Genomic DNA, 10,000 nt, shown 5'->3' on the forward strand with positions numbered 1-10,000 from the left:
TCTCTCTCTCGCTCTCTCTCGCTCTCTCTCGCTCTCTCTCTACGGTCCTGCTGTGGAGTGGTCTGCCAGGTGTTTTATTGATGAGTCATGTCGCTGGCCTGGTGCGTTCACTACTGCAGGGAGCTTTCAGATAAATAAAGGACAAAGAGGAACGAGTAAATTCAACACTAATTACTTAAATATATACTTCTCATTTCTCCTGTGTTCTTAAAAGGTGCTTAAAAGGTTCTTCACAGCGATGCCATAGAAGAACAGTTTTTGGTTCCACAAAGAACCGTTCAGCCAAAAAAACATCTCTTTCTTACTTTTTTATAATCTGAAGAACCTTTTTCGCCTAAAAGAAGCTTGTGTGAAACAGAAAGATTCTTCAGATGTTAAAGGTTCTTTATGGAACCAAAAGATTTTTCAATGGCAATGAAGCAACTTTCTTTTTAAGAGTGTTGTATCAACAACAGTGAGGCAATGAAATTGTTTGCGATATCACTTTATTTGTGACTGTTATTTTATTTTTAAATTATTTTATTTTTGATACTACACACATTTTTCTCTATTGTACTTACCTCTTTACAACTTTGCAAACTTGCAGTATACATTTACCACTTACTATTTTTTTTCATTTTTTAATAGGTAGAACAGATGTAGTTAAACTATGATATATTGAGTTTATGAATAGTTAAAAATATAGTTTACCCAAAAATGAAAATTCTTTCATCACAAAAGAAGATATGTAGAAGAATTCTAGTAACTAAAAACCAGAGGTGGGTAGAGTAGCCAAAATCTTTACTCAAGTAAAAGTACAAGTAACTAGAGAAATTGTTACTCAAGTAAAAGTAAAAGTCACTATTTTAAAAATTACTTGAGTAAAAGTAAAAAAGTATGCAATGAAAAAACTACTCAAGTAGCTAGTTACTTAGTTACTTTGTATCTGATTATACACTCACCTAAAGGATTATTAGGAACACCATACTAATACGGTGTTTGACCCCCTTTCGCCTTCAGAACTGCCTTAATTCTACGTGGCATTGATTCAACAAGGTGCTGAAAGCATTCTTTAGAAATGTTGGCCCATATTGATAGGATAGCATCTTGCAGTTGATGGAGATTTGTGGGATGCACATCCAGGGCACGAAGCTCCCGTTCCACCACATCCCAAAGATGTTCTATCGGGTTGAGATCTGGTGACTGTGGGGGCCATTCTAGTACAGTGAACTCATTGTCATGTTCAAGAAACCAATTTGAAATGATTCGAGCTTTGTGACATGGTGCATTATCCTGCTGGAAGTAGCCATTAGAGGATGGGTACATGGTGGTCATAAAGGGATGGACATGGTCAGAAACAATGCTCAGGTAGGCCGTGGCATTTAAACGATGCCCAATTGGCACTAAGGGGCCTAAAGTGTGCCAAGAAAACATCCCCCACACCATTACACCACCACCACCAGCCTGCACAGTGGTAACAAGGCATGATGGATCCATGTTCTCATTCTGTTTACGCCAAATTCTGACTCTACCATTTGAATGTCTCAACAGAAATCGAGACTCATCAGACCAGGCAACATTTTTCCAGTCTTCAACTGTCCAATTTTGGTGAGCTCGTGCAAATTGTAGCCTCTTTTTCCTATTTGTAGTGGAGATGAGTGGTACCCGGTGGGGTCTTCTGCTGTTGTAGCCCATCTGCCTCAAGGTTGTGCGTGTTGTGGCTTCACAAATGCTTTGCTGCATACCTCGGTTGTAACGAGTGGTTATTTCAGTCAAAGTTGCTCTTCTATCAGCTTGAATCAGTCGGCCCATTCTCCTCTGACCTCTAGCATCAACAAGGCATTTTCGCCCACAGGACTGCCGCATACTGGATGTTTTTCCCTTTTCACACCATTCTTTGTAAACCCTAGAAATGGTTGTGCGTGAAAATCCCAGTAACTGAGCAGATTGTGAAATACTCAGACCGGCCCGTCTGGCACCAACAACCATGCCACGCTCAAAATTGCTTAAATCACCTTTCTTTCCCATTCTGACATTCAGTTTGGAGTTCAGGAGATTGTCTTGACCAGGACCACACCCCTAAATGCATTGAAGCAACTGCCATGTGATTGGTTGATTAGATAATTGCATTAATGAGAAATTGAACAGGTGTTCCTAATAATCCTTTAGGTGAGTGTATAGGCCTACTACATAAAATTTATATTAACGCCAATGTTTTAATATTACATTTTAATCAATATTTTTAATTATCATAAGCGGATATCTTTGCAATATACTAGAGAGACTAAAGAATAGACAAACACAGAAGAGACGAGCATTTCTGTACATTTCATCTAGTCCTGATGTCAATGTAGTTTACACAACTTATTTAGAATAATAGACCATGTCAAACTAAAGCATGAACTAATCTCAGAGCATTTCCTAAGATGATCTAGAACATCTGCAGTGCTCTCTTAAATGAAATACACATTTTTGAACAAAGCTCGTGTTTTCTCGTGTTGTGTCACGTGTGTGTTGTGAAACGCTCTTACTTGTAAACAAACAGTAAACAGTGAACCACACGCCCATCAACACGTTTTCTTCCTTCTGTTCTTCTAATGTATATTTCTGCAAGCCCACGTCTCTGTGTCTGACAGGTAACGCGCATGTTGCTGTGTCTGACGAACAGGTCGCGCGGGTGCGCGCATATGGCGGGCATTTATCATTGCTGGCAAACAATATGACACATTTGCAGTTTTGATTGTATAGATATAGATTAATATCCACTTCATCCAACGCTCTTTGTGTTCTGCGTGTTCTTAAGTTTCGCGCTACGAGGAGTGAGTAATCCTGCTTCAGATGATTCAGATCGTGCTGCGAACTGAACAAATCATTTGAACTGATTCATTAGCCTATTCAAATGGTTTTGCCCATTGTTCAATTAAAGCTTTCAAAGGAATCGACTCAAAAGAATCGATCACTCGGGAATGCCCGTAAAAAGAGACGACAACCTTGAAATAAACAACGCGTTTTAAAAAGCATATTTTAAAATGAAGGAACGAAGGAACGTCACGCAATGTAAGTTATGTAACGAAGTAAAAGTACAGATTTTCTATGAGAAATTTACTCAAGTAAGAGGAAAAGTACACACTTTTAATTTTACTTAAAAAGTACATATTTTCCAAAATGTTACTCAAGTAAATGTAACGAAGTAAATGTAGCGCGTTACTACCCACCTCTGCTAAAAACCCTTGGTACCCATTAACTTCTATTGTATGGACACATCCCATGAAAAGTCAATGGGTACCATCATTTTTTTATTAACAAAATATCTTCTTTTGTGTTCTGCAGAAAAAATAAAGTCATACAGGTTTGATATAACATGAGGGTGAGTAAATGATGACAGCATTTTCATTTTTGGGTGAACTATCCCTTTAATAGCTTGGGAAGCTACAGTTTTAAAAACAATTCCCCAACTCAGCCGATAACCAAAATCATATGAATAATACTGCAGGTGAAGTATTTTTATTCTGCGATATTTGACAGCTCTTCTGCATATCGAGCACATTTCACCTGCCGCAGACCTGCACTATGAATGACAGCCGGCCGGCGTAATGACAGTGTGTATGAAAGAGGGCGTGTGCTTCTGAATGTAGGTCAACAAGAAAGTGAAACACAATAGCAGTGCAAAGTCCTACAGGTGTCAGGAAACCTTAAGAATGTCATGCGGGCCGTTATACGTGCCAGGTGCCTCCACGTCTCTTACACGTGCCACGGAACCGCATGCTTCTCTGCAGCGTGGATGAGGTGTTTGTTATATGTGTTGCAGATTGAGGTTTCCATGTCAAACTAGTGGGCATGATGTGCAAGTAGAGATCCAACAGCTGATTGGTTGATTAGTGAAGCTGACTTATCTAAAGGTAGGCTATATTTATATAATGCGCTTTAGCTTTTAGAGTAGGTTTTACTATGCCCACATTTTTTTTTAAGATTCATAACCTTCAAAGCTGAGTGAACCCGAAACAGATCTAACACAGTAACTAATCAGGTCAATAAGAATACTAATGAAATATCTGTTTTTTTCACATCACTATGAAATATTTAGTTGCTTATAAAGCTACAGAGGAAAGTTTCTGCAAGCCTTTAGAAAGTGATGCAATCTCTCGCTGAGAGCCGGATGGGTGTTTGACCACTGAGACCTCCCACTCTCTCTCTCTCTTTCTGTGGATTCTCTGTGCTTTAATGGTCTGGCTGTTAATCAGATCAATGCCTGGTCTCTGCCCGGCCACCATGACGTTCAAATAACAGCTCGGTACTGGAAGTACATTTTATGGGTACACTTGACATGCCCTGATGTGTACCTTTAGACCCGAATGCAAGGAAGTACTTGACCCTGCACACTTCATTAGCACAAACGGCATGGTCCTGATCTTTTAGGGTAACAATGAATGTTTTGTTGATCTTGTAAAAATGCATAATGAAGGTTGTTTTTATTGTTTTTGGGTACCACTTGGGATTCGAGTATAATAGCTGGCTCAGGCACCCACGTACGTTTGCAACTAGTATCGACTGACCTTTCTCACAGAGGTCGGTTTATACAGCGCCGCTGTGGCCTTTTTATGCGAAGTATGATTAAGCAATACATGTCAGATGGGATGCAAACTTTTCAAAGGCCCGCAAACACGCTTCATGGGATGTCCTGGAAATGGTGCCACTTTTCTCCAGCCAAAATGCAGCAAATGGAAACCTGCAACCCTCACCGGACCACTCAACATCAGCCACGTGGCAACATCCCGAGCCAAAACGCTATGCATGTGTGTTTCTGTGTGTATATGGGGGGTGGTTATTAGAGGTTTCGACAGGAAATCCAGACAGATTGCTGGAACGTAATTGAAGGCTGAAAAAAAGCTCTCCAGAGTCCAGACAAGCCCCAACCACTTTGCCATTATCTGTAATTACTGTACAATCATCTATGTTCAAATGCAACACTGTCATCCCCCTGTCCACCAATAATAAATTGTGTTTTATAGGGCTTCAGTAAGGAAGCGATCTGATACAGCACACGGTTACACTGATTGATAGAAAAAAGAGCAATACCAACTAGGCAATTCACAAATCGGATACTGTATATAGTTTGTTTGCATTCAGTCATTGAGAACACAGCGATAGCTCTGCAGAAAGACCTTGTTTATCCTTTTCAAGTGCTGATATCTTCACTGTAGACCTGCTGGCGATAATGTGTGCTCGTGCAAGTAATCTATTCCAGAGAACCTACCATGCATCAGTGATTCACAAGGCACTTTAGTTGCCACACAAACACTCCCTCTCATTTTTCACATGAAAACACACTTGTTTGGAGTGACTCATTGGAGCGTAAAGCAAAATTGTGTTCAAGTACTCTCCAGTCGTTTTTTCCCTGCTCGTGCAGCCGCCTCAAATCTATTGAAGGAGTTTAATAATCTGAATTCCAGCCTCGAGACTCTGTGGGTCTCACGTGACCTTGGCAAAGCTGAAATGATTGAGCTTTTTTATGCTTTCAGACCAGTCACATGATGCTTATGCGCGCTCCGAGTCTCGTTTATAGACGTGATTGATACCTCTAATTATATGGCTTGTCGAGGGGAGGTATGCTGTTACTTTTCTAACCGATCAGACTTTTTTCATTTGGCGGACAATTAAATGGGTGAGAAAACCTCTTGGGATGTATTTAGGGGAAAGTGAAGCGAGCTATATGTAGGGACTATTCGCTTAATATGACTAGGTGTAATGATCCCACTATTTCAGCACAGTTGAATTGCCCAATAGGACATTTCCCAGGCCTTATGCATGACAGGGGGAAAGCGGTCAAGAATATGAATCGAGGAAAGGAGGACTGAGGTTTCACTGGTTCGTCGGGTAGGCATCCTCTGTGTTGATAAATGATTATAGAAATACATAGCATATAGGGAGGGAGGGGGTGTATTTTGACATTTAGTTCGTAAACAACCACCCACAACACCCTAGGTATTCCATAGCAACCAGCCAGTACACCCTAGCAACCACCTTTGGCAACCACCCACTACATCCTCTGCTATGTTGACAGTGAGTTTCGGACAGCCACGCACCCTTTATGTTTTCTTTAGGAAATGTAAAAATCAACAGCAAATTCAGATGCACATTTCGCCCTTCGGAACGCTGATTTACAAAGGAAGGTGAGTTTTGCATATCCCAGATTAAGCTTCAGCCAGACCCCGCTGAGCTGTGGCATTGCGTGTGGTAGAAACGTGTCCTGTGAAGTACTGGCTCTGTTCAAGCACACCCCCGCTCCTCTTGATAAGAGGGGAAAAGAAATCTTCCACCCCAACAGTGCAGAGGGAATTAGCATACGTTAGTTGCCTGGGGGGGCCAAGATTATTGTTCTGTCTTAAATTCAGTTTCTTTTACCTCGGGACAAGCCGTATGAGGTTTAACAGGCACTCTCTCTCCCTCTCTCGGGATGTAACCACTACTCAATGTCCTCAAAGGTTTGTCGGCATCTTGTTGGCTTTGTTGTTGGCATGTGACATCTTATCAGTCAGTACCTTATGGATCAGGTTTAAATGATTTGTGGACATAGCTGAAAATGTTGTGTGTCAGAGGCCTAAACCGTAGCCTTGAAACCAATAGTAAACATGAGCATATCGTAGTTTCAGCCGTGTTATGTTGTTGTCATCTGAAAGTTTAGATATCGTTGCTGTCGCTGACACTGGCCTTTAGAACGATAACGGCAAATTCGCCCCTTTACCTTAACTCACTGCTCCAGGTCTACATCGCCTCCATCTTCGGTCTGAAAATGAGTGACGCCATCACATGTGTTCCATCACAGCTAGGCACCAAATCGCTTGCCAAAACCTTTACTCATTCGGTTCCCCTGTGGTGAAATGAACTGCAAGCCTCCCCCCGAACTGCAGCATCCTTCACAACTTTCAAAAAACACCTCAAAACACACCTGTTCCGCATTTATTTGACTAACCAATAACTGTCTATGTCTTGTGTCAAAAAAAAACTAAAAAAAATATACTGTATATATATTGTTGTTCATTTTCTCCCTTGCTTACTCTAGCTTTAATCCTCCTATCATGGCCTTGTAAACTAACGGTACTGTTTAGCGTGTTGACAAAATGTTCATATGCTCTCCTACTTGTAAGTCGCTTTGGATAAAAGCGTCTGCCAAATGAATAAATGTAAATAAAACCTTGGATGTCAAAATTAGCAGTTTTTCGGGAAATGAAAAAAAACCACTGTACTTTTTAAATGACTAAATACTGTGTTGTCAAAGTTGACAAGCATTTGGTAAGATATTTGCAAAACATAAAAGGTGACAAAAAATAATGCAAAATATAAAAATCACAAAATATAGAGATACGAGGTTTCAGAAGGACAGCCGCAGGATGTCAAATATTACAATGTATTTCTTGTGTCAACCACAATATTTTAACTTTTATTTTTAGACATTTTGCTTTGACAGTATTTTGCATTGTGAGGAGAGAAGGTCAAACAAATATGTTTGATCATGGAATGAATGTTGTTTCCGTGAATGGATATGCCTGTGGTTAAAGATTAGATATATATGCAAACATTACACAGTGATGCGTGATTTTAACAGCATAATGCAGGAAGAGAAAAAACAGATCTTATTGGTCCTTGCATTGATGATGTGTCGGACAATGCTGCCATTTAAAATGTGTATGTTTGTGAAATGTGTATATAAAATATATTGAAGGATTATGACTTGAGTTTCAGAACTGTGTCAGTATCAGAGCTGTTCTCTAGTTGCCCCGTATTTCTCCAGGCTTTAACCGAACCTAACAAATAAGTCCCGAGCAGCTGAGCATGATGAAAACTTGAAGAGTTAAGTGTTAAGTGAACTGAAGTTTATAAGGAGAAATGTTCTCCTGTGGGCTCATCAGAGAAATAAAAAGATCCCTCTGTTACGACGAGATGAAAAGAACTTTATTGAGCGTTTCTGGCTTAACATTCTCACTCTTGCAAAACAAGGATAGATTGTAAAAGTAGATTACTGATACAGAGTTAGAAATGTAAAGCTAGGCTAGGAAAGCTAGCTTTGAAAGCAGAAAAGGGGAAAAGATCCCAGCCTCTCATCCTTCTCTCCATAGTCACGCCTCCTCATGTCACTTATCTCATGTCTCATTTGGACCAAATGCATAGATTGGATAAAAATTTCATCCTGATACCTCCACGGGAGAATAGGCCTATGTATTTTTATATATATTTAGACCACTTTAAACATCTAACAAATAAAGTAAAAAAAAACATTGCCTACATTGCTTTAACAGCTTCAGTTTAATTCAAATTTCTGTAGTGCATTTCACAATTTTGCAAAAGTTTTGCAAAGCAACTTTACATACATGTAGATTGTAGTAATAAAGGTAAAATGTAAAACATATCATACATTCAACTAAAATTGTCTGTTTGTAATCGGACTGTTGTATTCATAATGCTATAAGCAGTGTCTGTATCAATTTTTCATGGGATGTATACTAGTAATACTAACTGTTCAAATAATGATCAGTTCCTAGAAGAATGACAGAATTGACGACAAATACATCAAATTTAAACTTATCAAGAAATGGACAGGCATCCGAATCATGTGAAGAATTGAAGTACTTTATAAAATGAAAATCAGAAACGATACAATTTGTGATTGATGAGACAATTAGCATGTTAGTTGTCAAATTCATGTTAAAGTGATAGTTCACCCAAAAATGAAAATTGTGTCATCATTTACTCGCCCTCTTATAATTTCTTTCTTCTGCAAAACACAAAAGAAGATATTTTGAAGAATGTTGGTATCCAACCAATGGCAGAACCCAATCACTTCTTACACATAACCAATGCAAGTCAATGGTTACCGTCGTTGTTCGGTTACCATCATTCTTCAAAATATCTTCTTTTGTGTTCTGCAGAAGAAAGAAAGTCAAACAGGTTTGAAATTACAAGGGGGTGAATAAACAATGACAGCATTTTCTTTGCTGTAACATCCATGCTGTTGAATTTTGTATTGTTTTTTAATTGTTTCCTTAAGTCAGAGCTAAACACCAGCTCTGAACTACTTCAGGGTTCTGATGTAAACATCACAAGCTTCTTTGATCCTGTGTCTCATTTGTCAGTGTTCCGGCGGTTCCGAGCTGTTGCTTAAGTGCTAATTGCTTTGTTACAGTGATGTTTTGACAGGAAGCTACACTGATCCAGCAAACTAATTAATGGGCGTCTTAATACGTCCAGATTTAGACAAGAAATGCAAATGTGTCTGTCGCCGGCGAAAGTTAAGAGATTGTTTGCCAAAAAAACCCAGAGACTGGGCTGGGCGGAACAGAGACAACACTCCTGGGAGCTGCAGGTGCATCTTTTGCAAAATGCTGTGTTGCAAAATCCCACCATGAAACCTGAAAGCCTGTATGTTGTGCCTCAGAGGGGCTAGTTATCTAACGCTCGCAGCCTGGGTCTTCTCAGCCCCTCTCCAGACCTCCCTTGAGTTGAGTGGCCCGGCGTAATTGAGTGCCACCTGAAAGGTTCTTATGAAAGGTGGGTTATCTGCCCGCTCTAATGCAGAGGGAGGAACGGGACAGCCTCTTAAGGGTGTCTATAAGCCACAAGACATATTGGGAAAAGTCAGTTTTATGACTTGCGGTACCTAGAAACAGTAATTAATTATGTTTGTGTGGATCTCTGCAGCGATTTTTTTGTGTTAGATACCCAGTAGTCACTTTTTTGGGTAACAGTAATGATGTTGTTATGGCAAAGTACACACATGAGAAATCCTGAAGTCGACGCTTTTTAAGAAGCTGTTATTGCAGGTACTCAAGTACAGTATATGAATGGCGAAGGATGATTGTAGTCATGGAAACCTACTGTTGGGGTGTAAATTATGTGTGTAGCTGACTACCTAGGTGTTTATTTGCCTTTCAAAATGTTGTTTAGTAAAAGTGAAACTCAACATGTATTTAACCTGAAATAATGTACAATACAGTGTTTCAACTGCATGCCCTTCAGACCGAGTGCA

The 10,000-nt window shown here is 39.8% G+C and overlaps 1 protein-coding gene across 2 annotated transcripts in view; it reads left to right on the forward strand.

Moving 5' to 3' along the window:
• cblb (Cbl proto-oncogene B, E3 ubiquitin protein ligase) overlaps positions 1-10,000 on the forward strand; it is a 69,334-nt gene that overhangs the window by 26,337 nt on the left and 32,997 nt on the right. The window lies entirely within an intron of this gene.

Source organism: Triplophysa rosa, linkage group LG22 (assembly GCF_024868665.1).
Source record: "Triplophysa rosa linkage group LG22, Trosa_1v2, whole genome shotgun sequence".
Taxonomy (NCBI): Eukaryota; Metazoa; Chordata; class Actinopteri; order Cypriniformes; family Nemacheilidae; genus Triplophysa; species Triplophysa rosa.